The 26738-nt window shown below is 47.5% G+C and overlaps 1 long non-coding RNA gene across 1 annotated transcript; it reads right to left on the bottom strand.

The window, feature by feature from the left end:
• Positions 1 to 22726: 22726 nt before the first annotated feature.
• LOC134475391 (uncharacterized) lies at positions 22727 to 25655 on the bottom strand. Its single transcript, XR_010046493.1, has 3 exons — positions 25252 to 25655; positions 24340 to 24732; positions 22727 to 23496 (listed from the first exon to the last, which is right to left on the bottom strand). It is a non-coding gene; the product is annotated as an uncharacterized LOC134475391 (long non-coding RNA).
• Positions 25656 to 26738: the final 1083 nt, after the last annotated feature.

Below are 26738 nucleotides of genomic sequence, written 5' to 3'. Positions count from 1 at the left end.
TTGTTCAGCCCCCCAAGTTCCAGCATGGCTGGATCTGTGGAGATGCTGACTTATTCTTTCCACTCCATTTTGTTTTACAAATGAGTAATATTCCCTTGTGTTGCTAGAACACATTTTGTTTGTCCATGCTCCAGTCAATGGAATTTGGATCCTTTTTGCGTCTTACCTATCCTGTGCTGAATGCCACTGCTACGAACAAGACTGGAAAAGCTTTGGTGCAAACATGGTTCACTTATTTTGGGTATATACCTAGCAGTGGAAGGCCTGGGTCAAATGATGATTCAGTGTTTAACTTTTTGGACAACCACCAAAGTGTTTACCGTAGTGGATGTCCTTTTTTACATTCCCACCAGAAACACATATGGATTCCAATTTCTCTGCCTCCTTGCCAATGCTCGTTATAGTATTTGTCATCCTGATTATAAGCGTCCCAGTGGGTGTGAAGTGATAGCTCACTGTGCTGTTTGTTTTTATTTTTTCTTGTACCTCCCTCTAGAGTGTATTCGGGGGTCATGCCAGCCTGCTCTGATTGATAGCTCCCTGATATAGCCCTGCCACATAGTAGGCTCTCGGCACATGGCGGGTGAGTGAATGCCTGAGTGAATGCGTTCTCATTAACGCTTGGCTCCCAGCCCAGGACCTGCCACAGGGAAGGCATGCAGTGTCTGTGTGCTCTGTGTCCTGACTCAGCGGCCCTGAGACACAGTCTAGCCCCAAAGGCAAAAGGCTGTCAGGAGCATCAGAAGGGCAAGACCCCAAGCAAGTGGTGGGGGCTCAGGGCAGCTGTCCTTTCTCCATAGGATCTGGAGCAGGGACTCAGTCCATGACAAGGGTGCCTGCCCTGGGTGGGGCTTGGAGGCAGATGAGCAAGCAAGTCTGACACCTAGCTCTGGAATTCTAGCTTTCTGCCTTAATGTACACTTTGGGGGTTTGGAGCCCAGGCTCTGGCCCAGTGCCCCGGCAGGAGCTCAGGAGCTGGCAGCTCAGGAACTGGCCCTCAGTTACCCACTCTAGGGTAGGACATGGTGGAGCCTACTACCTGCTCTTAACGCCCTGCTCCCTGGGTACCACAGCAGGTATACAGGCCTGCCCCGGGTAGCACTGGAAAAACACTTTGGTTGGGTATCTTTCCGAAAGAACTAAATATCACAGTGATTCATGCATGCCTATATTTATAGCAGCACAACTCACAGGAGCTAAATCTTTGAAGTGACCTATATGTCCATTAGCAGATGATTGGATGAAGAAAATGTACTGTTGCTACACAATGGAGTACTACTTAGCCATAAGGAAGGATAAATTTGAGTCATTTGTAGGAAAATGGATGCACTTTGAGATCATACTGCTAAGTAAATTAAATCCGACACAGATGGTTAAATATTGCCTGGGTTCTTTAACATATTCTTTCATAATATACATAATTTAAGGAGTAAAACAAAAGAGAAAGGTATCAGGGTGGTAGATTTTGTGGAGATAGGAAGGGGATCTGAGGGCAAAGAGAGGAAGTGGGTTAAACAAGGTCAAGATGAGCTATCCACAGTGAATTTAATTATGTATTACAAACATATACCAATAAAATGCTTTGAAGTTTTCTTAAAAAACTAAGCATAGAAATAGAAATAATTTAAGTGTAGACCTGAAGAGTTTAATGTGTTCAAACAAAAACATCAAGGTCTTTAGCAACACTATACATAATAACCAAGAGGTAGCAACAACCCAAATGGCCTTTAGCTGATCAAAAGATAAACAAATTACGGAATTTCCATAGTGAAATATTACTCAGTTATAAAAAGGAATGAATATATCCTACAGTAAGGGTGAAACTCAGAACATTATGCTAAGTGATAAAATGTGGATATAGACCATCACTGTTACACGGTTCCCAATTATATGAAATGTCCAGAATAGATAAATCCATAGAGACAGAAAGCAGTTGGTTGCCAAGGGCTGGAGGGTGGTGTGGTGAGTGACCGCTTATGGGGACAGGGTGCCTTTCTGGGATATGGGAATGCTTTGGGACCAGGCAAGGATGGTGGCTGCACAGAATTGTGATTTATAAAATACCACCGAAGTATATGTCTTGAATGTTTGATTTTATGTTACTTGAATTTCACTTCTATTTTTTAAAGCAGCCCTTTTATCTAAAGCGACTGGGGCCTCATGATTGCAAGCCTCAGGTGAGTTTCTGGCAAAGGAAGAAAATGGCCGCAGCTCCGTGCCAGGAATCACTAGCCCTTGGCACATGTGCCTGCTCTTTTCACGCAAGTGCCTACTGCTTGCTCTAGGGACTTCCCTTGGTGTTCGCCCTCTTGAGTTGGCTAACCGAAACTTTACCACTGTTTGTACCCCTTTGAGTCAGTGTCCAGAAGTTAGGTCCCTAAGTTAATTCCTGGGTTCTTCCACATTGAATGCAAGACCCCTAACCCACATTCTAGAACATTCATAGACCCCTGCAGCTGACTTCAGTGTCAACCCCTACCACTTGTCTGACACTTACATCAACCCTTCTACTGCCTTACCAAATCGTTCCAGATAGGGCAGCAGCCATAGTGGAGAAGCAGGGAGCCAGACTCGAGGAGCCTGGAGTCCTGAGAGCCAGGAGGCTCCTGAAGATGCTACCTGTTATGCACACACATGGTATGGGCTCTGGGATAGAAGGCAAGATTACTGGATCCCCAATAAGTGTGCTTCAGTTTTGCACTGAGCAGCCACCATGAGCTAGTGAGAGGCCAGGTTGGTGCTTTGCAGAACCTTAAAAATCAGCCCTCTGCACCATCATGCTGCTGATGAGCCAGACCAGCAGGGCCTTTCATGATTGTTGTCAGGCCTCTCTGACCTTTACACATCTCCTCAGCTGGCAATGCTTCTGTGTCCACTTTTTCAACTTTCAACTTTAGTTATTGACTCATATAATAGGAAATCTAAAGATAGTGCTGAGTTGATGATTGTCAGGCACTCAATTTTTTTCTGCCTCTCTTCACGGTCATCTATGGCACTTATCTAAAGATTGATTCCCCTCATGTCCCTAGTAAGGCTGCAGAGAACAATCCTGACTATATAATTCCTTGTTTGAATTCACTGGGCAAGAGAGTTAGGGGAGGGGCTCAATGGTCCCACCTAATTCACTGGCTCACCCCTGGGTCAGCCACTGCCACGGAAGGGAATGACAGGTGACATTCAGCTTAAACCTAGTTTCTTGCATTTCATGGGAAACTGTGCCACCGGGCTCATTCTTGCCAGTATGCCCTGGCTGAGTCAGGCAGTCCTTTTGCAGGGCCTCTCAGCCTCCACATTTCTTCTATCACAGTACTGTGCCACCATGTGGTTGCTGAGTTTTATTTACTGTCATCTCTGGTGGAATAAGGGCTGTCTTGGGTCCTTTGTGGCCTCAAGGACTGGCCCAGACGAGCTGGTTTGCAATACTTGTTGCAAGAAGGTGACAATGAATGAAAGAAAGGAAAGGTATGTTGAAGGCTGAGTGTTGTGGGTGAGGGGCTGAGAGTCTGATGCGATGGGATGAGATGGGGCAGGCTCTTGTGTGCAGAGGCCCAGTAGAATCAGGATATGCCAGAGTGAGAGCTCTCAGGCAGCCTGCAGTCCCAGCTCCCCCTTCTCACTGGGAAGGCCTGACCCAGTGCCACAGGGAATCAGAGGCCAGCCCAGCTGGACCTGCACCAGCTCTGGTCCATTCCCCGCCCTTCACACAGGCCTATCCTGGCCACTGACTTCACCCTCCTAGGCCTGCCTGTCCTTGTCTCACCTTCTGCATTTGACACACACTGGTGCCCTCTGTCTGGTTATTAATAATACTCATGGGTCATGCTAATAGTGCCTGCACCAGGCATCTTTTCTAGGTGCCAGGCCCCGGGCTATGGGCTATGCCAGGCACTGAATGTCCTCTCAACCACAGTGACATTGGAAATACCCTCAGCTCCCAGAGAGACATTGGTTGGGGTGCAGGAAGAAAGTAAAGTCCTGCCCTGTTATGCCAAGGAGGTGTGCCAGGGATTGAAGCTCAAGTGGGGGTACAGTGTGATGCAAGAGCAGGAGGTCTGTTTTTCAAGGGACCTTTGGGTGACATAGTCATGGACAAATAGGTCACACTGGAGCTGCACTGGCTGGCGTTTGGGGGCAGGAGCCCCGTCTCCTCACCTCCCATCTCCTTTCAGTGGCCCCTGAAGCTCAACCTTGGCCCCTATTGCAGCTTTGCTGCTTGGTAGCCTGCTGCTCTGAGCAAGTCACCTTAGCTCCCAGAGCCCGAGTTGTCTTATCTGTCCCAGGGGTGGGGAGTGGGGGTAGAATAAGAGTCTTCACCTCCAAGGCATCTAGTGAGCTTGGCCTGAGATGCTGACCGTGAACAGGCCCCTGCATAGGAAGTGCTTGGTGCTTGCCTGGCACCAAGCCATTGGTCATGGGCTGCCCGAGTGCTCTCCTGCCCCCTAGGAATCCCTTCACAACACAAACTCTTCAGTTCCTCCTACCATCTTCCAACCTGCCCTGGACTGCTCCAATTCCATCGCCCTCCATCCACCCATCCACCCACTCACCCACCCCTCTACTTGTCCATCCATTCATGCATTTATTACTGTGACAAATATGTGTTAGACTCCTACTAGGTGCCACACACTGGTAGGTCCCCCTACTGAGGGCCAGAGACAGTGGCCTAGGTCTCTGTCATCATGGCACAGTTATGGTCATTTGGTATCAGGCAAGCTGGACTAAGCAAGGACTCTCCCCATCCCCAGTACCATGAAAGAATTCCATTCACATTTCCCCAGGGTCCTGCTCAACACAAGCCTCTGAAGCTCCCCTCTTTCTCTAGGAGAGTCTCTGAAGTGCTCCCTGATGCTTGGGGGAGAAGGCAAGTGATGTGATGGCAGCCTCCTGGCCACCATCCCCCTTTCTATGGTTTCCCAGGGTTCTGCTGGAGCCCTCAGCCATTCTGTCACGGAATGGGCATGCGCAATGGGCAGTGTGGAACTCAGGAGGCCCCCTTGTGGATGAACTCTGGGGCTTGACTCAGCTGCTTGGAGACCCCCTCCCATTCATCTCAAATCTCTCCGAAATCTCAGTCACTGTGGTCAAAGAGAAGGGAGCAATTGAGTTACAGAGTACATCAGCTCCTTTCTAGGAACATGGCTTGCAGCCTTGCATGAGTTTTGGAGCCATTTCTGGTTTGCCAGCTGCCTGTGCTATGGGCATGGGTATGGATGGAGGGAAATGCCCCACCAGCAGGACAACCACACTCGCTCTTCTTCCCACAGAGCCCTCAACCTGGGCCAAGAGGGCCTTGCAGTGACAAGCTGGACTGATGTGCCCTCATAGGCACTTATTACTGGCAAGATGCCAGGCCTACCCCCCCCCCCCCAGTGCAAGGGCCTGGAAATCCTCTCCTCAGCTCAAGAAACCAGTGGACTCCGAGTCAGAACCTCTGTGCTCCTCATGGAGCACGTGCTATTGGGTTCACCTCAGAAGCTTCTCCTTCCTCAGACTCCTGGGGGATCTCCAGAGACATTGCTTCCTCCAGGAGCGTGCCTCCCTCTGTACCTCCTGCCTTGGCCAGGATTGGCCTCCTCCTCTGTGGTCTCATAATCCCCTAAGTACACCGTGGCCATGACACTTGCTATCCTGCAATATAATGTCTTTCTCCTTATGATCCTGCGGCCACTTCCTGTTGTCACAAGTACCTGGCATAAAGCTAATGCCCCAGGGAATGAATGGACTGATGATTACCAATTGTGAACAATGAAGGCAGAAGAAATGAGTTGTGCCAGTGCCATCCAATGCCTCGGGTCCCCAAGGCATGGTTAACAGCAGCCCGTCCCAAGTGGTGGCAGGCAAGGCTCACTGTCAGGCATTTAGGGGCATGGAACAGGCAGGTCACCACCTGACAGAAGTATGCAAGGTCCTGAGCCCTCATGGGGGCAGGGAGCCCAGAGAGCCTGCCGAGGATGGCATGGGGCCGGCTGGAGGCATGGGGGGCTTGAACCCTGACTGGGGCTTGTTCAGGGGGTGTTCAGGGGAAGCATTAGTGTTGAGCACTGATTAGAGGTGGACAGCAACCTGGAAGAAATCCAGGCTTCTCCAGCTCGGGTCTCCAAACCTTTGGCTTATCTTCTAGGAAGGTCCCTTTTTCCTCCAAAATTGGAGAGATTAGGTTCACTTTAACTGATAAGTAACATGATGATTATTTTATTGTTTAAATAAACATGGATGTATCATGTATTAGAATGGAACCCCACCCCCTTTTTATCAGTGAGTTTCTGATGGACGGTAAATATATTCACCATGGGGAGTTGGTACATATACGTATCACATCTTGTTTTTTTTTTTGATCTTTTTCCTTTTTATTGGTACCGGGGATTGAACTCATGACTGCCTGCTTGCAAGGCAGGCGCTTATGCTGCTGAGCTAAATCCCCAGCCCCTACATATCATATCTTGATTCTTTTCCCTCCCTCCCCTTCTGCCTCAAGCCGTCCCCCTCTAGAATGCAAATGTTACATGGAGTTTTAAGCTAGACTATAAGGGGTCAAGGGGCAATTCGGGGGCCTGGGGATTGTGGCTCCATGGTAGAGTGCTAATCTAGCATGCACAAGGCCCTGGGTTCAAATCCCCAGCACTGAACAGCTGACGACCAAAATAGCAGCTTTGGGAAGAAAGGAGGCCCCATGCAGACCTCCCCAGGTGTGCAGCAGGGACTTGGCGTGGCTCAGTGAGGGCTTTGGGTGGCAAGTGCTGTCCTCGTTGAGAGCTGGCCTGGCTGCTTCTCTTGGTGACTGATGGGTCTCGAGTATTCCTGAGCCTCGAGGGTCAGGCTGAAATTCTGAGTCTCTTCTACCTACCAGGAAAGAGACACCAACTCCTTCCTTTTCTGTTTTTATTTTATTTTTATTATTGTTCTATGTTTGTGATACACAATAAGCACATTTGCCTTGGGGAATTGGGGCATTAACGTACCACATCTCGGTCACGTTTATTCCCACTTCCCTCGCAAGCTCCTTTCTCCCTTCTTCCCCAGATCTCCGTCCCATCTCCAAAGTCCACTCCTTTTATCTGACTCTCTGTCATTCTGTTCTTCACATTATTTACACTATGAATTTCTCATGTAAGAGAAGCCATGTGATATTTAGCCTTCTGTGTACATCTTATTTCATTCAGCATTGTGGTCTCAGGGTGCGCCCACTTTTTTATGAATCACTTACGTTTATCCTTCTTCATGGGTGAGTGGTGCTCCACTGAAGACACCAACTCCTGTACTGAATCCACTCTGCCAGGCACTGGGATGAGTAATGCACCATCAGCTTCCCTCCAGCTTCTGACAGCACAGGAGAAGTCTAGGAGCCTCTGGGCGCTGTGCAGGAGAGATGGTGAGGGTTGAGGTCCCAGGAGAACTACAGTGGTCACTCTTGCAGAAGAACCCTCCTCCTCCACTCCGTGGCCACCTCAGCTTCTGACCTGACCTTCCCTCGCCTAGCCTCCCCATGCCTTCAAGAGCAAGGCCGGGAGCCTGTTCTGCTCAGCTGGCCAACCTATGAAGGCAGGCACGGGCTGCCATGATGGAGCACCACAGCCGGACTGGCTTAACTGACGGAATATGTGCCGTGTCACTGCTCTGGAGGCGGGTCAAGGTGTTGGCAGGGTTGGCTCCTCCTAAAAGCTGTGGGGGAGTCTGTTCCATGCCTCTCCTCTAGCTTTCTGGCAATGTTTGGCATTCTTTGACTTCAGGAGCATAAGCCCCGTCCTCACCTGGTGTTCGACCATGTCTCTGTCTCTGTATCAAACAGAAGGCGTTGACTCTTTCCCAGTTCTGTAGGCTGGAAGCCCCAGATGATCGTGTGGCAGGCCAGCTCCTCCTGAGGCCTTTGTCCTGGGCTGTACAACTCGCCTCTCACTGTGCTCTATGGCCATCTCGCCGTGTGTCTGTGTCCGCTGCCCTGTAAGTACCCCAGTCCTACTGAAGCGGGCTTCCTTCGTGACTTCTTTTTATCTTACCCAGAGCTTTAAAAACCCCCATCTCCAAATGCAGTCACATTCTGAGGTCTGGGAGTTCGCGCTTTGTTGTTAGAGTTTGGGAAGAAGGGTGAATTCAGCCATGAGACTTGCTTAGTGACTCCAATCTCTGCCAAGTTCACGTGGACTTCTTTCTGTGTTGTTTCTGCTCTGTGTCTTCTTAGAAGGACACGAGTCATATTTGATTAAGGGCCCTTCCTACTCCAATATGACCATATACCAAATTAGTTTTATATGCCATGACATTATTTCCAAGTAAATTTACATCCTTAAGTATGAGAGAGTTAGGGCTTCACCATATGTATTTTTTTGGACGGGGGACACAATTCAACCTATAATGGAGAACGAAAAGGACATTGAAGTCGTACAAAGCCAAAGGCCTCCTTGCATTCCAACCTGCTGTTGCTTTTCAAATTTTGCCCCTGAGTCTGCCAAACAACCAAAGACAGTGGGATGCAGCTTTTGCCAGCACCGTCAGAGGCCGAGGCAAGAGACGTGTTGAGTGATCACCTCTTGTACTGCCCTCCCTTAACAGCTTCACTCAAAGTCACTTGCTGTTGCTGCACATGTCTGTCTCCAATTTTCAAGCCAAGGCAGCACTGAAATGGAGTCCTAACCTTGGCATCCCAGACCTCCTCCCAGAAGGAAGCCTTGGAGCCCCTTGCAGAGGATCCCCACGCGTCCATTTCCCTAGGCCCCACGGTGCACTCAGTGGTACCTAGGTTTGGTTCCCATGAGCACCTTACTGCTGAATTTCATTGCCCTGCCCATGTGTGGCAGTCCCTGGCCTGGGTAGATTCCATTTTGGTCCCTGTATCTGCTCTTGTTGGCAGCCTCCAGGTTGTGTCTTGAAGAACAGTCTCTTTGGGAACCATGTGGAGCCTCATTTGTGGTGTCTGTGTCAACCAGAGCCTGGGGTTTCTATTCTTGCCATTTCTGCGTGCTAACCACATGCTTATTGTAGTTTCCTCTTAGGAAAACCTGCTATCATTAATTCCTTTCAGCCACGTTTTCACACTGCGCTGACCTATTTATATTTAACAGTTTGGGTGCTGAAGTGCCTTGATTATAATAATCAATTCTGTATCAAGAAACAGGCTTCATGGGAATGAGAGTGGGAGAAGCATCCAGCCATGTGCCCAAACACCCAGAAAATCACCCTCTTATTCCAGCCACATCCTCCTCAGCCTCAGGAGAGCTGGGCAGAGTGGGCTCTCCACTTGCCAAATTCTACCATGGCAAAGAATGTAATCAGTTTTGATTGTATTCTTCTCAAAGGATTTATGAACGGGAGGCTACCCCTTTTGCACAGCAGCTTCAGGGTATTTTAGATTTGTAGCATTTGTAGTGATTGTGGTGGTGTTAGGTACCCAAAGACAACCAAGAGTGCATGCTGAGATGATACTAGTAGCTAACATTCATTGACCACGTGTCAATTCCGATTGTTGAGAGGGAGGTGGATCTCATGTGATCCTTGAAGTCACTCTTTTGGGAAGATACTATCATTATTATGCCAGTTTGCCAAAGAATAGATTGAATCCTAGAGGAAGTAATGGTGCTGAGATCATGTAGCTGATTCCAAAAGCAGGCAGTCTGGCTACAGGACACCGGGACAAAACCACTCTCCTGAGCTAAGTGCTGCCCCCTGGATGGAAACTTGAAGGTTTTATCAAACCCCTCTGTGTAAGGTAGCCAATGCATGGGAGAGGGAAAGAAACCTGCCCACGTTCAAAAAGCAGGTTGGAGACACAGCCAGCATAAGTTTACAAGCCACCATAGCTGGGGAGCAGCTGCTGCTGAAGGTCACTAGCAGCTAAGTTGGTTAGGGACTCTGCCCCGTTGGTGGAGGCCCATCCTACTGATGGGCTTCTCCAGCCTGAGGGAAGCTGTCACTGCTAGCCCTTCAAGGACAACGTGGAGTGACACAGCTCAGAGATGATAGGCAGTGGCAGTAGCAGAGAGGAGGGGGAGAGCAAGAATGCAGCCTGTGGCACAAGTCAGTGTCTTGGTCACCTTCCTGTCACCGGGACCAAATAACTGACACACGATTTAAAGGAGAGATTTATTGTGGCTCATGGTTTCCGTGCATTCAGTCCATGGTTGAGTGGCTCTAAGACAGAAACACGTGGTGGAAGGACCTGGCGGCGGAGAAAAACTGTTCAACTCATTACAACCAGGACGCAGAGAGAGAAAGGAGTGAGGAGGGACAAGAACATTGGGTCATGCCCCAGTAACTACTCTAACCAGCCCCACCTCTTAACAGCACAATGAGCTATGAACTTATCAATGGACAAATCCACTGAGTATAGCACCCTTAAGATCCAGTCACCCTCTAAACACATGGAAATTTGGGGGACAGTTTAAATCTAGTACATAACGGTCAGCTTCTGGCTAGCCCTGAGATGTAATGCTTTCTCTCTAGCACTAGCTGAGGACCAGTTGTGCCATCCTGTGACAGGCAAATCATTTCTTTCCCAAGCTCCTTGGCTCTCATCTACAACCAGAGACTGAGTTCCTTATGCCTATAACAGAGTTTTCATCTGTCCTGGGGCCTCAGCTGAATGCCATGACTCCAAGCCTTGTCCTCGGGGCTGTGGCAAGACTGGACTGGGCACTTGTGGAGGGAATCCACACAGTGAGCTTCTCCTCTATGGAAAACAGGCCTTGGAAAGGCCCGCACTGAGGGTTTCTGTGGCTGCCGCCCCCATGAACTCCGTCTTCAGCTCCTGGGCCAGAAGGTCATTTCCCTTTTGTCTTTATTTTGTTTTTTTATCATGTGACGTGCCCATACCTAGATATACCATTTTTACAATTTTAATCTGTAAATGCAGTGGCATTTAAGACATTCTCAATGTTGTATAATCATCATCACTATCTAGTCCCAGGACATTCTCATCACCTCAAAAGTAGATCTCATACCCATTAGCCATCATCCTCCATTATGCTCTGTATGCCACCCCTTGACAACTGCTAGTCTGCTTTCTGTCTATGCATCTCTTCATTCTGGATATTTCATATAAATGAAATTATATAAGATGTGCATCTTTGTGTCTGGCTTTTTTCACTTAGTATGACATTTTCAAGATTCATCCACATCATGTCAGGTACTAGTACTTCATTTTACTTTATGCCTGAATAATATTCTAGGGCATGGATATAGCACATTTAGTCCATCCATCCATCCATCCATCCATCCATCCATCCACCCACCCATGTATTCCTCTGTGGGTGGACATTTGGGTTATTTCCACATCTTGGCTTTGTGAATAAGGCTGCTATGAACATTTGTGTGCAAGTTTTTGTTGAGATACTTGTTTCCAGTTCTTTTAGTGGTATACCTGGGAATGAAATTGTTGGGCTGCATGATAATTTATTGGGCTGTATGTTTAGTTTATTGAGGAATCACCAAACCACTTTCCACAGAGGTGGCACCATTTTACATTCCCTCCAGCAAAGTGCAAGACTCTTTCTCTACATCCTTCCCCACACTTATTATTTTTCCTTATCTTTTTTCCAATAATAGCCATCCTAATAAGTGTGAGGTGGTTTATCTCATTGTGGTTTTCCTTTGCATTTCTCTAGTGACTAATGACTTTGGTATGTTTTTTGTGTGCTTTAAAGTCATTTGTATATCTTCCTTAGAGGAATGTGTAATCAAGTCTTTTGCCTATTGCTAATTGGGTTGTTTGTTCTCTGTTGGGATATTCTTTCTTCTCTTTGGAGCCTTGTCTTGGAGCAGAATCAAGGGTTGGTATTTTTAGAGAGCTTTTGGTGTTAAGGATCACTCCTGGGAAAATGACCTCTGCTGGGCCTACTTGTGGTTGTTGGGTCCACATAAATATGTACTTCCATTGAAAACCCCTGCAAGAATTGAAGGAGAGGCCCTTTACTTTCAGAGTTGTGAGATAAACAATGAACTGGAGGAAAAAATCAAAAGTCCTAAGTGGAAAATGAATGAGGTGAGATTTGGCAAAGAATATACAGATTGGGTAGTTGGAAAAGTCTTTAATGAGATGTCATTCAAACTGAGATTGAACATCAGGAAGAAGCCAGTGGCATGAGGATATAGAAGAGCATGGTAGATCAAGGGACTCATAAGTTCAAAAGTTCTGTGCATGAGGGATCTTGGGTGTGCTGAGGACCAGAAAGCAAACCATTGCAGCTGGAGCATGGTGCATATGGGGCAGCTTGATAGGTGAAGTCGGCGAGGGGAAGGGGTTGGCTTTGGCACTGTGAAAGCTCAAGGAAGGGCCACTTGACTATTGACAGGAAGGGACTGGTCAGGGAAGGTGCAAGAGTAGAAGCAGATAGGCCAGTTTGGATGTTGTAGTTGGCTGGAGGATGGCCTTGCTCTTCCAAAACATACCTACTGAGAACCTGTGAATGTGATTTTATGTGGAAGGAAGAATCTTTGCAAATGGAATTGAATCCAGGACCCCAAAGTAATATCCTGGATTACTTGGGAGAGTCTAAATCCAATGACAAGTGTCCTCATAATCAAAGAGATGAAGAGGAAGCCACAAGAATAAGAGGAGTGATAGAGTGGCATGGTGCTGCCACAAGCCAAGAAATTCCTAGAGTCACCAGAAGCTGGAAGAAGCAAAGCAAAATTCACCCTTCGACCTTCATAGGGACAGAGACCTGACAACACTTTGACTTTCCTACTGGTCTCCAAACTGTGAGAGGATAAATGATTGTTTTGAGCCTCCTAGTTGGTGATATTTTTATGGCAGCCCTAAGAAACTAATACAGATGTTATTGCAATATTTCAAGCAAAGGAGTCAGTGGTTTGGCCCAGGGTGGTAATTGTGGAGATGGAATGGTGAGGATGAACTTGGGATGTGTTTTGAAGGTAGGACTGATAGGACTTGGAGTTGGGTTGGACATGGGGGATGAAGAGGAGAGAACGGCTAGCTATGCATTCGCAGGGAGCACTGCACATGAGCTGGCCATCTTGGTAGACGTTGTAGATATCTTGCTTGAGCAATGGGAAGGACAGCTGTGCTGTGTACTAAGGTGAGGTAGACTGGGAGGGGAAGGGTTAGGAGGAACAGATCGGCACTGGGTCTGGCCGGTTGGGTTTGTGATGTCTGCTGGATGTCTCAGGGAGGAGGGTGATACAGCTCAATATTTAGATACAGAGTTCAGGAGGGAGCCGCCCTGGGGCTATATACTTTTGGGTATTTATATATATGCAGAGGACATATCTTGATAGCCACGAGACTGGATGAGATTATCTAGTGGATAAGTAGAGATGGAAAAGAGGAGAGGTCTAAGGACAACCCTAGCACATCCTAACATTTAGAGGATGGTGTCCAGAGCTGCTGAAGTATCAAGTATGAAGAGGAACAAGAACTAAGCAGTAGTTTTGACAAGAGTCAGGGCACTGGTGACTTCTATGAGACCTGTTGTCCTGCCATGATGGGGGTTGGAAACCCAACTGGAGTGAGCTGGGAGTCAAAGAGAATGGAGGAATGCTGAGAGCCTGTATAGGGAACTCTTCAAGAGTATCCATTGTGCAGAGTACAGACATGCTGCTGTTGGTTTGTGGGAAACAAGCCTTCGGGCAGGGAATATGAGGAGAGAGGTCTGCAGAAGGCAGGACTGGGGCACACAGAAGTGAATGGGGGTTCGGGGGAGCAAAGCCCTGTCTGGGGGAGGTGATGGGGAGCCAGGAGGCAAGTGGAGGGCTTTCCCTATCGGAGGCACAGGGATGAGTGTTCTGTGGTTACAGGAGGGAAATCAGCATAAGTGAGCACAAATACGAGTGTTTGCAGGTCTGGTGACCAGGAGAGAAGATGGTTCTGGTCCAGTCGTTTCTACTTTCTTGTGGCTGGATGAGAGAAGAATCATAGCTTGGCAGTGGAGTGTGTGGGTGGGTGGTTTGATGAGAGAGGAGAAAACGGGCGTCTTTAGAGAAGTGGAGAAACACTCAGACTTGGAGAGTATAGCAGGACGTTGGAAGGTGGTGAATGCCCGTTTAGGATTTATGACTGAGACTGTGAAGGGCGACCAGTCACCAGGGTGGAAGTCCACTCCAATCCTAGCCAAACTGAATGAAGGCAGCTTTCCTTTCCTTCTCTTGGTCTTCAGCCTCTCCTTTTCACGACCTTTCCAGAGCGCTCAAGGTGGTACTTAATCAGCTACCATATCATCACTGTCTCCCACTCAGAAACTTCTAGATTCATCTGCATTGGCCATGTCCCCTTTGGCACCTCTCCCTCACCTTTCATTTCACTTGAGTCAGATTTTTTGTCTTTAATCCTGCTGCAAAGATCTTCAATAGTGCAGGTCACACTTATCTTATTAAATCCAGGAGACATTTCCAAGCCCCATTTTACTTAACCTCTTGATAGCATTTGAATCCAAATTGCCTTTTTCTTTGTTTCTATAATTCTCTCATGAGCATCTCTATGAGGTGTGATCAAAATATGGTGAGCGTGGCTGCTGAGTGCCATCTAAGGGAAAGACAGGCTCGTAAACTGTGGTGATGTGTTTCCATCCACCTTTTTCACCAGATCTGGCATTGTGAGATTTCTGCTCTTCTCCAAAGTCAAAATGATCATGAAAGGAAAATGTTTTGAATTGATTCAGGATATAGAAGCAACCATGACAGAGAACGGAAGAGACTCAGGACTTCCCGAACTGCTTCAAAAGTAGCTGGAAGGATGGGTTAAGTGTTTTCAAAGTACGGGGAGAAGTTTTAGGGGGTTCATGGCAATGTGTCTTTCACTGTAATACATTTTTAAAAAGCAATGTAAAAATCACTGTAATTTCTTATCACATCTCATAGGTCAAGAGGTGGTTCATTCCTCACAGCTCGATACTGAACAATGGCTCGGCATCACTGCTCAGCATTGCAGGATTGTGGTAAAAAGCGCTGGCTTGGAACGCTGGCTTCTTGGGTTGGCTCTTCATAGTTGGGGAGACTTCATCAACTCCCTTAGGTTGGCCTGGAACCCAGAGCCGAGTGACTGAGCTGTGATTCATACCCAGAGCCTGCAGCTTTCGTGGTATACCATGTGAGCTCTGTTCGCCAGAGAAAGTGCCAAATGATGAGAAGAAGCCGCAGTGTGCCTGCCATTAAGATAACGCTTGGGCAAATGTGACTTGTGACTTTGAGGCCTTGCAGTTTACTGCATGATCATTTCTGGCTCTTTCAGCCCGGTTTGGAGAGACTACAGAATTTTCCCTGGGCTGCTCCTGCCAGGTTCCCAGGCTCTGCTTCTGTCCTTTCCCCAACCCTTGAGCAGCTTGTCCCTGGCACCTACCAGCCCCTCGCATGGGGCCTGGAGCCCAGCCCAGTCCCACTCAGCTCTGTGCATCGAGTTTTGAAGAGAAGCAGCCTTTGTCAGGCTCTGTGGGATTCTCCCCTCACTTTCCCAGAACTAAGAGGGGGCCAGGCCGGGTACTCTCCCATGATTAAAACAAAAACGAAAATAAAAACAAAAACAAAAAGCTGCTGCAAAGATCTTCAAGAGGCTAGCAGACGGACACAGTTTTCTAAATTGCACTTTACCAAGCACCCATTTAAAATGTTTCGCCTTGGACTTGGTGTACACACAGGAAACAGCATGTACTGTGATTGTCATTAAGAGAAACCTCAAGGGGAAAGACACTTTAGTCCAAAGACAAAGTCACTCAGAAGTTTGGGGTGAAATCCTCCATTTTTTAAAAAATGGTGGTGGTGAACTCAAAAGAGAAACACATGGGTGCTCTGGGCCCTTGTCCTCTTCACTTTGGTGGTTTGGATAATACGGCCTGTAGAGATCAGGTTTCCCACGGCTGGGACCGCACACTACACAGTGGCAATCTACCAGAAAAGACATTTATTTAACTTACAGTTTCTGAAGGTTTAGTGCACAACCACTGGCCTGGTGGCTCCAAGACAGCAGAAGCATTATGCTGGAAGGGCTTAGTGACACAAAACTGAGCACTCACGGCATCTGGGAAGCAGAGGAAAGGGAAGGAGCCCAAGGGGAAAGGGCCAAGGACCAGATACAGCTCCCAAAGTTACCTCCACGACACAGCCAGAAGTGTGCTTTACTAACCTTGGTGCCAAGCCAGTCAAGTTGACAAACAAGATTAACCGTTACATAGCCACTGCATCTTCAAGGCGTCTGAGGACCCAGAAAAATCACACAGGACTTGTTGACTTCTTGGGGAAAATGGAGATCAACTTTGTTTTGTGGAAGAGAAGTTTTAGAGACTACCTGTAGTCTTTTTGATGTTTTAATACTGTCTGCCTTCGGGATTGCAACAGACCCTTTTGACCTCGGTGGAATTCTGTTCTGCCTCTTCATGAGCATGACCCCACACCACACTGATGGTGAGAGTATGTGCTGGACGCTGTCGGAATAAGGAAGGAGACACAGGGCCATCCATGCTGGTTGTGCATATGGATTTAGTTTCTGTCCAGCTGGGACACCCTTGTGTAAGCCAGTAGTCCTTGAGTGGCTTGGTAAGGCCCCCTGTACTTTATCATGTGTCCTATTGTGGAGTCTCCAGTACAAATGCTGATAAGGCAGGACTAACCCCAAGGAGGAGCAGAAGTTACAGCAGGACATTCTGTGTAGCTCTCCTTGGGCTGAGTGGTGGTCCCAGGCTGATGATCCCAGCAATGATGTCATACCAGCAGATCTGGTGGGCTGGCATGGAAAGTGCCTTGGCCTCTGAGGTTCTGGCTTGTTGGTGCCACCCACTCATCTCATGGTAGAACAAGGCACAGACCACCCCTTCCACAGGCTGGTAGTGCCATGGCAAGTTTGACAGCTAATTTGGTGGGATCTCTGCCATCTTCCCTTCCAGGTACCCGGCACCTGCTGGCGCAGAGGTTGCACCCCCTTGGGAATCACTCATCTCCTGTGGGTTTGGACAGTGGACCTTGGAAAGAGTTCAGTGTCTTTCACATTCCCTGTGATGCCCCGATTGTTGCTCTGTAGCTTTTTAATGAACAAGAGGGAGGTGTTGTGATTCTATCGCTTCTGTTTCAAGAGCAACACCCACAGGTGGCCATCCTAAGCAGGAGCAGGTGGGCAGCCATGGCATCCTGCTTGTGCCTGTGGGGGGTGGGGAGGGAAATTTCGGTGGTATCCATGGCTGTTCCAAAGCTAGACCTCCCAGTGGGGAGACAGGTGCATAATCCTGTTTGTCAGCTATCTGATTTTAGGCAAGCCACTGCACGGCTCTGAGCATCAGCTCGTCCCGGGCCAAAGGACAGCCCATCACTGTGCCTGAGTGTTAACAAAGGGCGTAAAGAAGAGCACACGCCAATAAGGCTCTGAGTTTGGCAGTTTGGCATCTGGGCTGCAACAAGTGTCTGGGATTGTGCATTTACACGCATGCAATTCTTCATGTAGGCAAAGCAAAAGATTGCTTTCCTGAGGTCCCCAGCAGGCCCATTCCCTGGGGGGACAGCACATTTACTGTTGCTCATTGATGGTGCCATGGTCTGTCTCCTTATTACAGTCACGCCTGGCGGTCCACGTGCCCTTTCCTGGCCCTGCTTTCCTAGACGGAGTCCCCCTGGGCTCTGGCTTCCAGGCCCCGCCCCATTGCTGGACCCTCACAAGCCCATCGCGGTGCCCATGGTGGTGGGGAGCCCAAAGCAGGCCTCTTCCCTGTTCCAGAGAGTGGGTGCAGGCCGCTGAGCACTCAGGTTTCCTGAGCCCCCTTCCTGAGGTGCCTGTCCTCAGTCCCAAGAAGGCAGGGGCCCCACATCTGCCCCCATCTCTTTTTGCTCCTTTTCCTCCATCTCTTTGGCTGGAAGGGGAGTGGAATGGGAGGGAAGGAGGCTTTTCCACCTCTCTGTCATGGTAGCCTGATTTTCTGCTACCCCTAGCATGTAACTGAGGGTGGGGATATATGTATGTGTGTATTGTTTAGGGCTGGGACGGAACCCAGGGCCTTGGGCAGGCTAGGGAAGTGCTCTACCACTGAGCCACATGCACAAGCCTGGGGTAGTTCTTCATGTAAACGTGGGAACCGCATCAGTCAAGGCAGTATTAGAGAAATAGAACCAGCGGAGCCCTCACCTGCGCATGTACCTGTGGGTGTGTACGTGTGTGCATGCCATACAAATCTACAGCAAGGCGTGGCCGATGGCATTGTGGAGACCAGCCTGGCAAGTTCAACACTCACAGGGTGGCCAGCGGCCGGAAACTAATGCTTGAATCCTGAGGGAGAATTTCTTCTTCCTCAGGGATCCTTCAGTGCTTGTTTTCAAGGCTTCATAATGATGGCCTAGGCCCCAGGCCTGTATCAAGGATTAGTAATCTCAAAGGATTGTGGAAGGCAGCTGTGGTAATCAAACACCTTCGCAGCAGCACCCAGCTTACTGTGTGAGGGCTCCCAGGGGACCAGAGCCTGCCCCAGCTGACACACAAAGCTGATCAGCTCAGCAATCAAAGGAATTGAGAAGAAAAATCTCTTAGTAGTTAAACGATGGCTTTCAAGACTAATGTCTGCTTAGGGAGGCAAAAATCCTATTGTGGGCATCAAAAGCTGACTGCTGTCCTCGTGCCATTCGTCCTGTGATCGCCTTGTCCCCCAGCTGTCTGGGCAAGTCTGTCGGGAATATTGCCTCTGAGAGGTTGTGGACAGAGTGCCGCGCACAGCACATGTAAATGAGAAAAACGCATGAATACATTTTTACTGGGACGTTCGCCCAAGGGAGGACATTATGTCTTCACAGTTACATATCATCCCAGGGAAGGGGAAACAGGCCAACGATGACAGCGGCGAGCTCCTGTTTGAAAAGAGCACTTCCAAAGGGTGTTGGTGGGGCTTGTCCCTGGGTGTGGTGGGCACAGCCCTCTGGAAAGGACGGGAAGGCCGTGCTGGAAGGCCAAAGCTAAGAAGAGGAGAGGAGCACAAGATGCAAGAGACAGAGCAAGGGGCAAACTGTGCTTGGCTCCAGGTGACCACAGGACAGATGGGCCTGTTGCTTAGAAGGAAAACTTCGGATGACCAGCTGCTAGAGGTGGGGTGGAGGACTCAGTTTCCACTTTGCTTCTCACTCGGGAAATAATCTCACAGTGCAAAGGGTCCAGCTAGCATCACGGGGGGAGGGGCATAGCCTTTTGAGAAAGAGAATAATGGGGGGGCTGGGCATCGCCTTCAGGTGCAGGCAGGCCCTGGTCACAGGCAGGTGGAGGAGGAAGTGGGAGGGAAGAGGTCTATGAGGCCATCTGTGCCACTCTCTAACTGAAGGGGGGCATCTCCCGCCTCAAACCAGGCCAAGCCCAGAGGAGGGGAGCTGACCCCTGGACTCCTTGGTGAAATTCCCAGGTGGGTTAACTTCGCCAGTGTGCCCAAATCCTGGGGAGATAGTGAGGACTCCCAGAGAGGAGTTGCCATGATCTGGGCTGCGCTGCAGGGTTTGCATGAGTTGAATCCTCTTTTTAAAATTTAACTCAGTGAAAAAGGACATTTACTTCATTTTTTGATGATCAGATTATTTAAGCAATATAACATTTTTGTTTTTTTATAAAGCAGTTCATCTCGGTATAATTCATACAACATAAAATTTACTCATTTAAAGTGTATAATTCACTGGTTTTTATTACATTCACAGATACACACAACCATCACCATGGCAAATTTTACAACATTTTTGTTACCACAAAATTTCCTGTGCCCTCTAGCCCTGGCACCCAAATGCACTTTTTATCCCTGTGTATTTGCCTGTTCTGGACTTTGAAATGAATGGAATCATATAATATGGCAAGTTTTGTGTCTGGCTTATTTCACTTGATGCAGTGTTCTTAAGATCTATCTGAGCAGTGACACCAGTAAGTATTTCCTTCCTTTTGAGGGCTGAGTAATATTCCACAGTGCATATAGACTACATTTTATTTCTGTAGCCACCCATCCACCAATGGACATTTGGGTTGTTTCCATTTTGGGGCTCTTGGGTAGACATTTGTTTTCATTCCTCTTGGCTATATACACAAGAGTGTCCTATGATGACTCTTTCATCTTTTAAGGAATATATTCTTTCATTCCTCACTAGCTGTATGAGATAATACTTTCCTTTTTTCCATTTGGCAGATGGGAAAACTGAGGCACAGAGAAGCTAATTGGTTTGTTGACCTATGCAAGACTCCACAGCTACCAAGTGGCAAAATCCTGATTTGAGCCCAAGGGCTCTGGCGCCAGAGCTCCAGTGCTTAATGGCTGCCCTGTGCTGCCCTTTGGCTCACAGACCGCACCCAGGTCCCATGAGGCCCTGGGGCAGCTGGGCCTTGGGCTTTGGCCCAAGTCCATGCTGCCGAGTCCTCCTACTGCTGCTTGGAGGCCAGCACGGTCAGTGTGCCAAGTCTGTTCTCTTTGTTCCCAGAGGAGCTTTGCAGCCACAGCCGTGGAGGAGGAGGGCAGGCCCCAGGCAGGCAGCACACAGGGCAGGCCGGGCTCTGCATGACATTTTGAAAGGGCCACACGTTTCCTTATTTGCTGCTGACCATGGCCCACATTAGTGAGCACAGAGAGACTGATTTATCAGACCCGAAGTACCGGGCTCTGGTGCAGAGATACCAGCACTGCATTTGCATGAAGGCTGTACTGCACGTGCCTCTCATCTGTGGTGCCCACAGGAGCTCAGTTTACAGGGAAGCAGCAGATGCTTTTGCAGCTGTGGCCTGAATCCCAGAAGGACAAGTAGGGATTCCTCCACCTGGGGCCAGATGTGGGGAGGGGGCGGGAAGAGAAGGAAAGAAATAGAGCTGGCTGGGTGCTGTGGAGGTGGCCTGGGGCCTTAGGCTGAAGCCAGGGAGCTGGAAAATCTGTGCCAAAGTCTGTCAGCCCTGTGAAAGCCCAGTCTGACCCCCTTTCAAACATAGCCAGCTACCTATTGGGTGCAGGAAGTCCCCATTTCAGGAATACACAGCAGCTGAACCTGAAGCAGGCACGCCCTTCACTGTACTCCAGGGTCAGCCTCTGGGAACGGCCTCAGGATGGCTTCTGATAAGCACCCTTGTCACAGGAGGCATGGACTCCTACAAAGATGTGGGCCAGGAGCCTGCCTAGCTTTCTCCTGTACCCCTGCCTAAGAAGAGGTGCCTGGTAATCTGCCTCCTCCTTTCACTTGGAGAGCAGGCAGCCACCCTGGGAAGGGTGCTGGGGCAGGAGGACAAGACAGCTTGGACTGCAGTGGGTCACAGCTGGTGGCTGTCTCCAGCTGTGTACATCCCTTTCAAGCCAAACTGAATCTTAACATATGTAAAGATCCCTAAACATATGTAAAGGTTCCTTTTAACATACGTAAAAGGGATGATGGAAAGATGTTATGTGTCATGGTTTCTATCTAGATGTCCCCTGAGAACCTCATGCAATCATAGGCAGGCCTTTTGGAAGGTGATAGCATTATGAGATCATGTCTTGCTGTTAGGAGGTGGGGGTCCTCGGGGGCGTGGCCTGGAAGGGTGCTATCCCCCCACTCCTCCCTTCTCTGTCTGCTTCTAGGCTTCTATTAGAACAGTTTTTCCCTACCAGGCCTTGGAGCCAGCTGAGCCAAAATAGACCTTTAAATTGGGGTGTCAGGTATTTTGTCCCAGTGAGGACGAAAGTAACTAAGACACAATACATGTTTAAATTTTAAAAATCTTAATATAGTAAAAAACATTGCCAAGAACAATGCGATATGTGGGCTCAAAGCAACGAGGGGTATTTTGAGTGGGATTCATAGCAATGTTTTTTTCACTGCAATAATTTTTTGTTGGCCAAACTATCAAATTAGATGAATACTTTTTGACACAAAAAGACATTCATATTGTTAGTGGAATAAACAGATTATAAAATAGTATACAATATGATCTCACTTGTTCCAATTATCCATAAGTATTTAAAGTACTACTAGAAAATGTAGCTGTGCAGGATTCACTGGTGCATGGGTTTTTTTTTTTTTTTTTTTTTTTTTTTTTTTTTTTTTTTTTACCATACTGTAGGTTGTGTCTTCTCCCTGTTGGTTGCTTGTTTTGCTGTGCAGAAACTTTTTCATTTGATATGATCTCATTTGTTGATTCTCAGAATGATTTTCTGTGCAACCAGGGTTCTGTTTAGAAAGTCCCTGCCTACATCTGTGACTTCAAGAGTTTTACCTATTTTGCCTCCCAGTAGGTTAAGGGTTTCTGGTTTAACATTTCATTCCTTGATCCATTTTGATTTTAGTTTAGTACATGGTTAAAAAATACATGGGTCTAGTTTTGATCTTTGGCATGTGGAGAGCCTTCAGTTTTCCAAACACTGTTTATTAAGGAGGCTGTCTTTCCTCCAGTGGGTGTTTTTAGCACCATAGTCAAAGATAAGGTAGCCGAGAGTGCATGCGGTTGTTTCTGCATCCTTTATTCTGTTCCACTGATCCTCATGTCTGTTTTTTATGCCAGTACCATGCTGTTTTTATCACAGTAGCTTTGTAGTATAACTTGAAGTCCAGGATTGTGCTGCTTCCTGCTTTATTCTTTTTATAGTTTATAGAGATTTCAGTCCATAATCTGCTGGCTGCAAGGCAGGGTGGCTCATAGCAGAGGGGCAATCATTCATGGCAACATAAGATACCAAAAACAGCAAGAGAGAGAGAGAGAGAGAGAGAGAGAGAGAGAGAGAGAGAGACCCAGAGGGAGTGAATATGTATGTGTATGTTATAGTTGGGGGTTGTGAGAAAATAATTAGAATCAGGACACAGAATTTATATTAATATTTTATGATGGTCACCAAGAGTTAACACAAGAATGTGCAGGAAATCTGTCCACAATACTAAAGACATATAATATTCATCCAAGGACCTGAATTGTCCAGCAATGTCCTTCATGAGTCCAGATGAAAACCTAGAGCCCATGACAATGCCTCCCACAAGTCCAGCTGGAGATCTAGAACCCACAAGAAGGTCTCATGCCCGTCTATTTTATGGATCTGCATTGGCAAGGCCCAAAGGTCAACAGTGGAACCTAGAAAGTCTATGCTAGTGGGGTGAAGGTAGGTTGGGGTAGGTTGAGGGTTCTACACTGGAGCTGAGAAGCAATGCTTAAAATAAGGACCAGGGCTGCCCTGAAAAGTACCACAGCCATCCTCAGCTACGTGGAGGTCCTGAGCTCTTCTGATGATGAGAACAGTTGAGTACATGCCAGATAGCCAGCATGACAAGTTTCTTCTGGAGATTAAACAGCACACATCTTCCCCTCCAGAGCCAGGAAGCCATGCTTGATGTGAGGACGAGAGCTCCCCCAAAGTGAACCACAGCCACTCTCACCAGCAAGGTCCCAAGCTCCTCCAATGATAATGGTCAAACTCACACTGGAGAAGCTAGTCATGACGAGCTCCTCCAGGAGAACTAGTGGCTCAAGCAGCAATACATAGGAAAACCCACAATACCTAGCTCTTCTTCTCCACATCTCTATTTACTCTGGCAACTTTCCTCAGGTGGGTTGTCTATAGTCAGCAGCATACTGATTTAATTCAGCTGGTGTTAAGTTGACCACCAGTTTCTAATCTATAACAGAGAGAGAGAGAGGGAGAAGAGGGAGAAGAGGGAGACATGGAGAGAAGAAGGGAGAGAAGGAGAGAGGAGAGAGAGGTAATAATTTTTAAAATGTAAACATTTATCATATTTTTGATTCTCCTACATTGACCAAATGTTTACAGCAATTTCCATCAAATAAAAATGACAGTGTGTCCTCCTTCACTTTATTTACCAGATCTGTGACATCTGGCTCTTCTCCAAAGTAAAAATTACCATGAAAGGTAAAAGTTTTGTTAAGGTTTTATAGAGTTTGAATCAATTTAGGGCGTCAAGACAACCATCCAATGCAAGTAAAGATGCTCATGAAAGAGAACTTCCCAACTGTGTCAGAAAGAGGCAAGAGGGTAGGATAAGTGTGGTGCTTATAAAGGAGACACTATGTTGAAGGGATTCATAGCACAGGAATTTTATAGTAATGAAATTTTAAATTTAAACAGTCAGTGCATTTTTGATCATGTCTAGTATTTGCTACTGAAAATGGAAAGACAGTGTTTAGGAGGCAGAAAAACACTTGCCTTATCACAATTACTTTACCTAAAAATACAAAGTAAATCACCCATATATATCCACATCCCTTTACCCCCACGACCTTTATACTTCGTGCTCTTAATACCACACCTCATCTCATTGTTGACTTTACAGCTGGAAGACACACATGTGATGTGCCAACCATGGCCAATCATCAAAAAGGAACAAAGCACATTAAATCCTGAGGCATCCAAAGTACATACATAACTTAAAATCCTAGATACCACAGGAGGGGGAGAGACTATCCGAGGAGAGACAAAGACAGCCTCTGTCTCGGAAACCTACCGGCTTGCCCGTGGCGATCCTCAGGTTACTAGCGGAAAGTTTTGGCACAGCCCCTGACATTGAGTCACGTCTGCTGCCTGATCTGTGGCGGAATTCTGCGTCGTGTTGCTACTTGCCAACCCTTCGTTGTTTTCAGCTCGCAGAAAGAATCTTTGCAATGCAATGGGGGTATTCACACCTGTATCTCATCTCCATCCTGTGAACAAAACAAACCTTTTTTCCTGGACCTCTGAATTTGTCTTTCCTGGACAAATGCCAAGTCCCATTTCTTCTACCTTTTGGGGATGAATCTTTCCTCTGTCCTGCTGTTGGAACAACTCTTCAGCAGAGGATAATGGGGCTGGTTAATAGCAAGGCTGATGATCATGTTTCCGAGACCCTTAACTGGCATTCCTGTGGAGGAGGGATGAAAAGGTGTTTTCTTCACTCTGGGGTTCAGAGAGCAATTTACAAAATGATAATAGGCAAAATTAAATTTTAGTTTACTCTGATAGCATAAACACTGAGTAAGGACTAAATGCTGAGCATTAACAACATCCAAGGGAGTAATGTCTTCTCTGGTGGCCTCTTTTATCAGGTCACCTCTTCACTGTCCAGATCTTGGGGGCATTTGACACTGGAAGGTCAAGTTTCTGAGCCCATCTCTCAACATTTCTTTGGGGGAAGCAGAGAGAGGGATCAAGGAAGGAGGAGGGAGAGAGAGAACCACCCTTCTAGGCTGCACTCCCAGTAACCCATTTCCTCTAACCAGGCTCCACCTCCAACATCACATTTAGCTGTAAACCCATCAGTGAACTCATCCTCTTGGGTATCACAGCTCCATGATCCAGTCACCGTCCCAAAATCCCACCTATAAGCACATGAATCTCTGGGGAGACATCTAGATACAAGTTACAAGAAGCAACCGGTTACCTCTGAACTACATCTCCAGCTCTGTGTTTCTTCTGTTAACTGATTGTTCAAGTCCTTTTCAATTTCCTCCTCACTGAACAGTTCATCTTTGTCTTACTGATTTGAAAGAGCTCTACTTTTTTAAACTGTAGCAGAGAATAAATGCTCATCAAAGTAGCCATTTAGCTGGGAAGATGAAAATGGAAACAATTTAAATCAGAACAATTTTGAAAATATTGAGAATACAGGGATATTTCAGGTGAACAAAACAGCTATTCAGGTGACCATTTTCTGCACATGGTTGTCACACAGATGAATGAAGCCCACTGTGTCTTGTAGTTTCTTGTATTTAGTGGCTTTTGTGTCCCCTCCACCCCGTTTTGGGCTAACCTACGCTGGTTTCTGGAAAAGTAGTCATTGGAAAATTGAACACCATTCCTTTTTATCCTCTCAAATGCAAACTTGGTCTGTTTTCTTCCCATTGAGATGGCTGGATTTGTACTTTAAAAGCACCTCTGTAACTGAGTACATATCTGTAATCCTAGCTGCTTGGAAGGCTGAGGCAGTGTTACAGTCAGGGGTTATGAAGGGAACAATTAGAATCAGGACACAGAATTTATATTATTTTATGATGGTCACCCAGAGTTTAACATAAGAAAGTACAGGAAATCTGTCTGCAACACTAACGACTCAGAATACTCAGCCAAAGGCCTGAATCCCACAGCAATGTTCTACATGAGTCCAGATGAAGACTTAGAGCCCATAAAAGTGCCTCCCACGAGTCCAGCTGGAGGTCTAGAGCCCACAAGAAGGACTCATGCCAGTCTGTTTTATGGATCTGCACTGGGAAGGCCCAAAGGTCAGTGGTGGAAGCCAGAAAGTCTATGCCAGTGGGGTGAAGGAGCTGTGCTGGTGGGTTGAGGCTTCTACACTGGAATGGAGAAGTGACATTCAAAATAAGAACCAGGGCTGCCCTGAAAAGCACCACAGCCATCTTCAGTGACATGGAGGTCCCAAGTGCCTCTGATGATAAGAACAGCTGATTACATGCCAGAAAGCCAGCATGATGAGGTTCTCCTGGAGATTAAATGGCACGCATCTTCCCCTCTGGATCCAGGAATCAATGCTTGATGTAAGGACCAGAGTTCCCCCAAAGTGAACCACAGCCACTCTCACCAACAAGGTCCTGAGCTCCTCTCATGACAATGATCCAACTCACACTGGGGAAGCTAGTCATGACGAGCTCCTCCAGGAGAACCAGTGCCTCAAACAACAACATTTAGAGAAGCCCACAACGCCCTGCTCTTCTCCTCATCTCTATTTATGCTGAGAACTTTCCTCAGCTGGGCCATCTATGCTCCGCACCATGCTGATTTAATTCAGCTGGTGTTAAGTTGACCATCAGTGTTGAATCCTTAACAGGCAGGATAATCACAAGTTCAAGATTAGCCTGGTTAATTTGACAAGATCCTGTCTCAAAATAAAATTTAAAGAAGACCCGAGGGTGC

Source organism: Cavia porcellus, unplaced genomic scaffold (genome assembly GCF_034190915.1).
Source record: "Cavia porcellus strain 051 isolate PalLab524CR breed Dunkin Hartley unplaced genomic scaffold, mCavPor4.1 scaffold_3, whole genome shotgun sequence".
Lineage (NCBI taxonomy): Eukaryota > Metazoa > Chordata > Mammalia > Rodentia > Caviidae > Cavia > Cavia porcellus.
The sequence above is the reverse complement of the archived record's forward strand: the minus strand, read 5'-3'. Positions and strand labels throughout refer to the sequence as shown.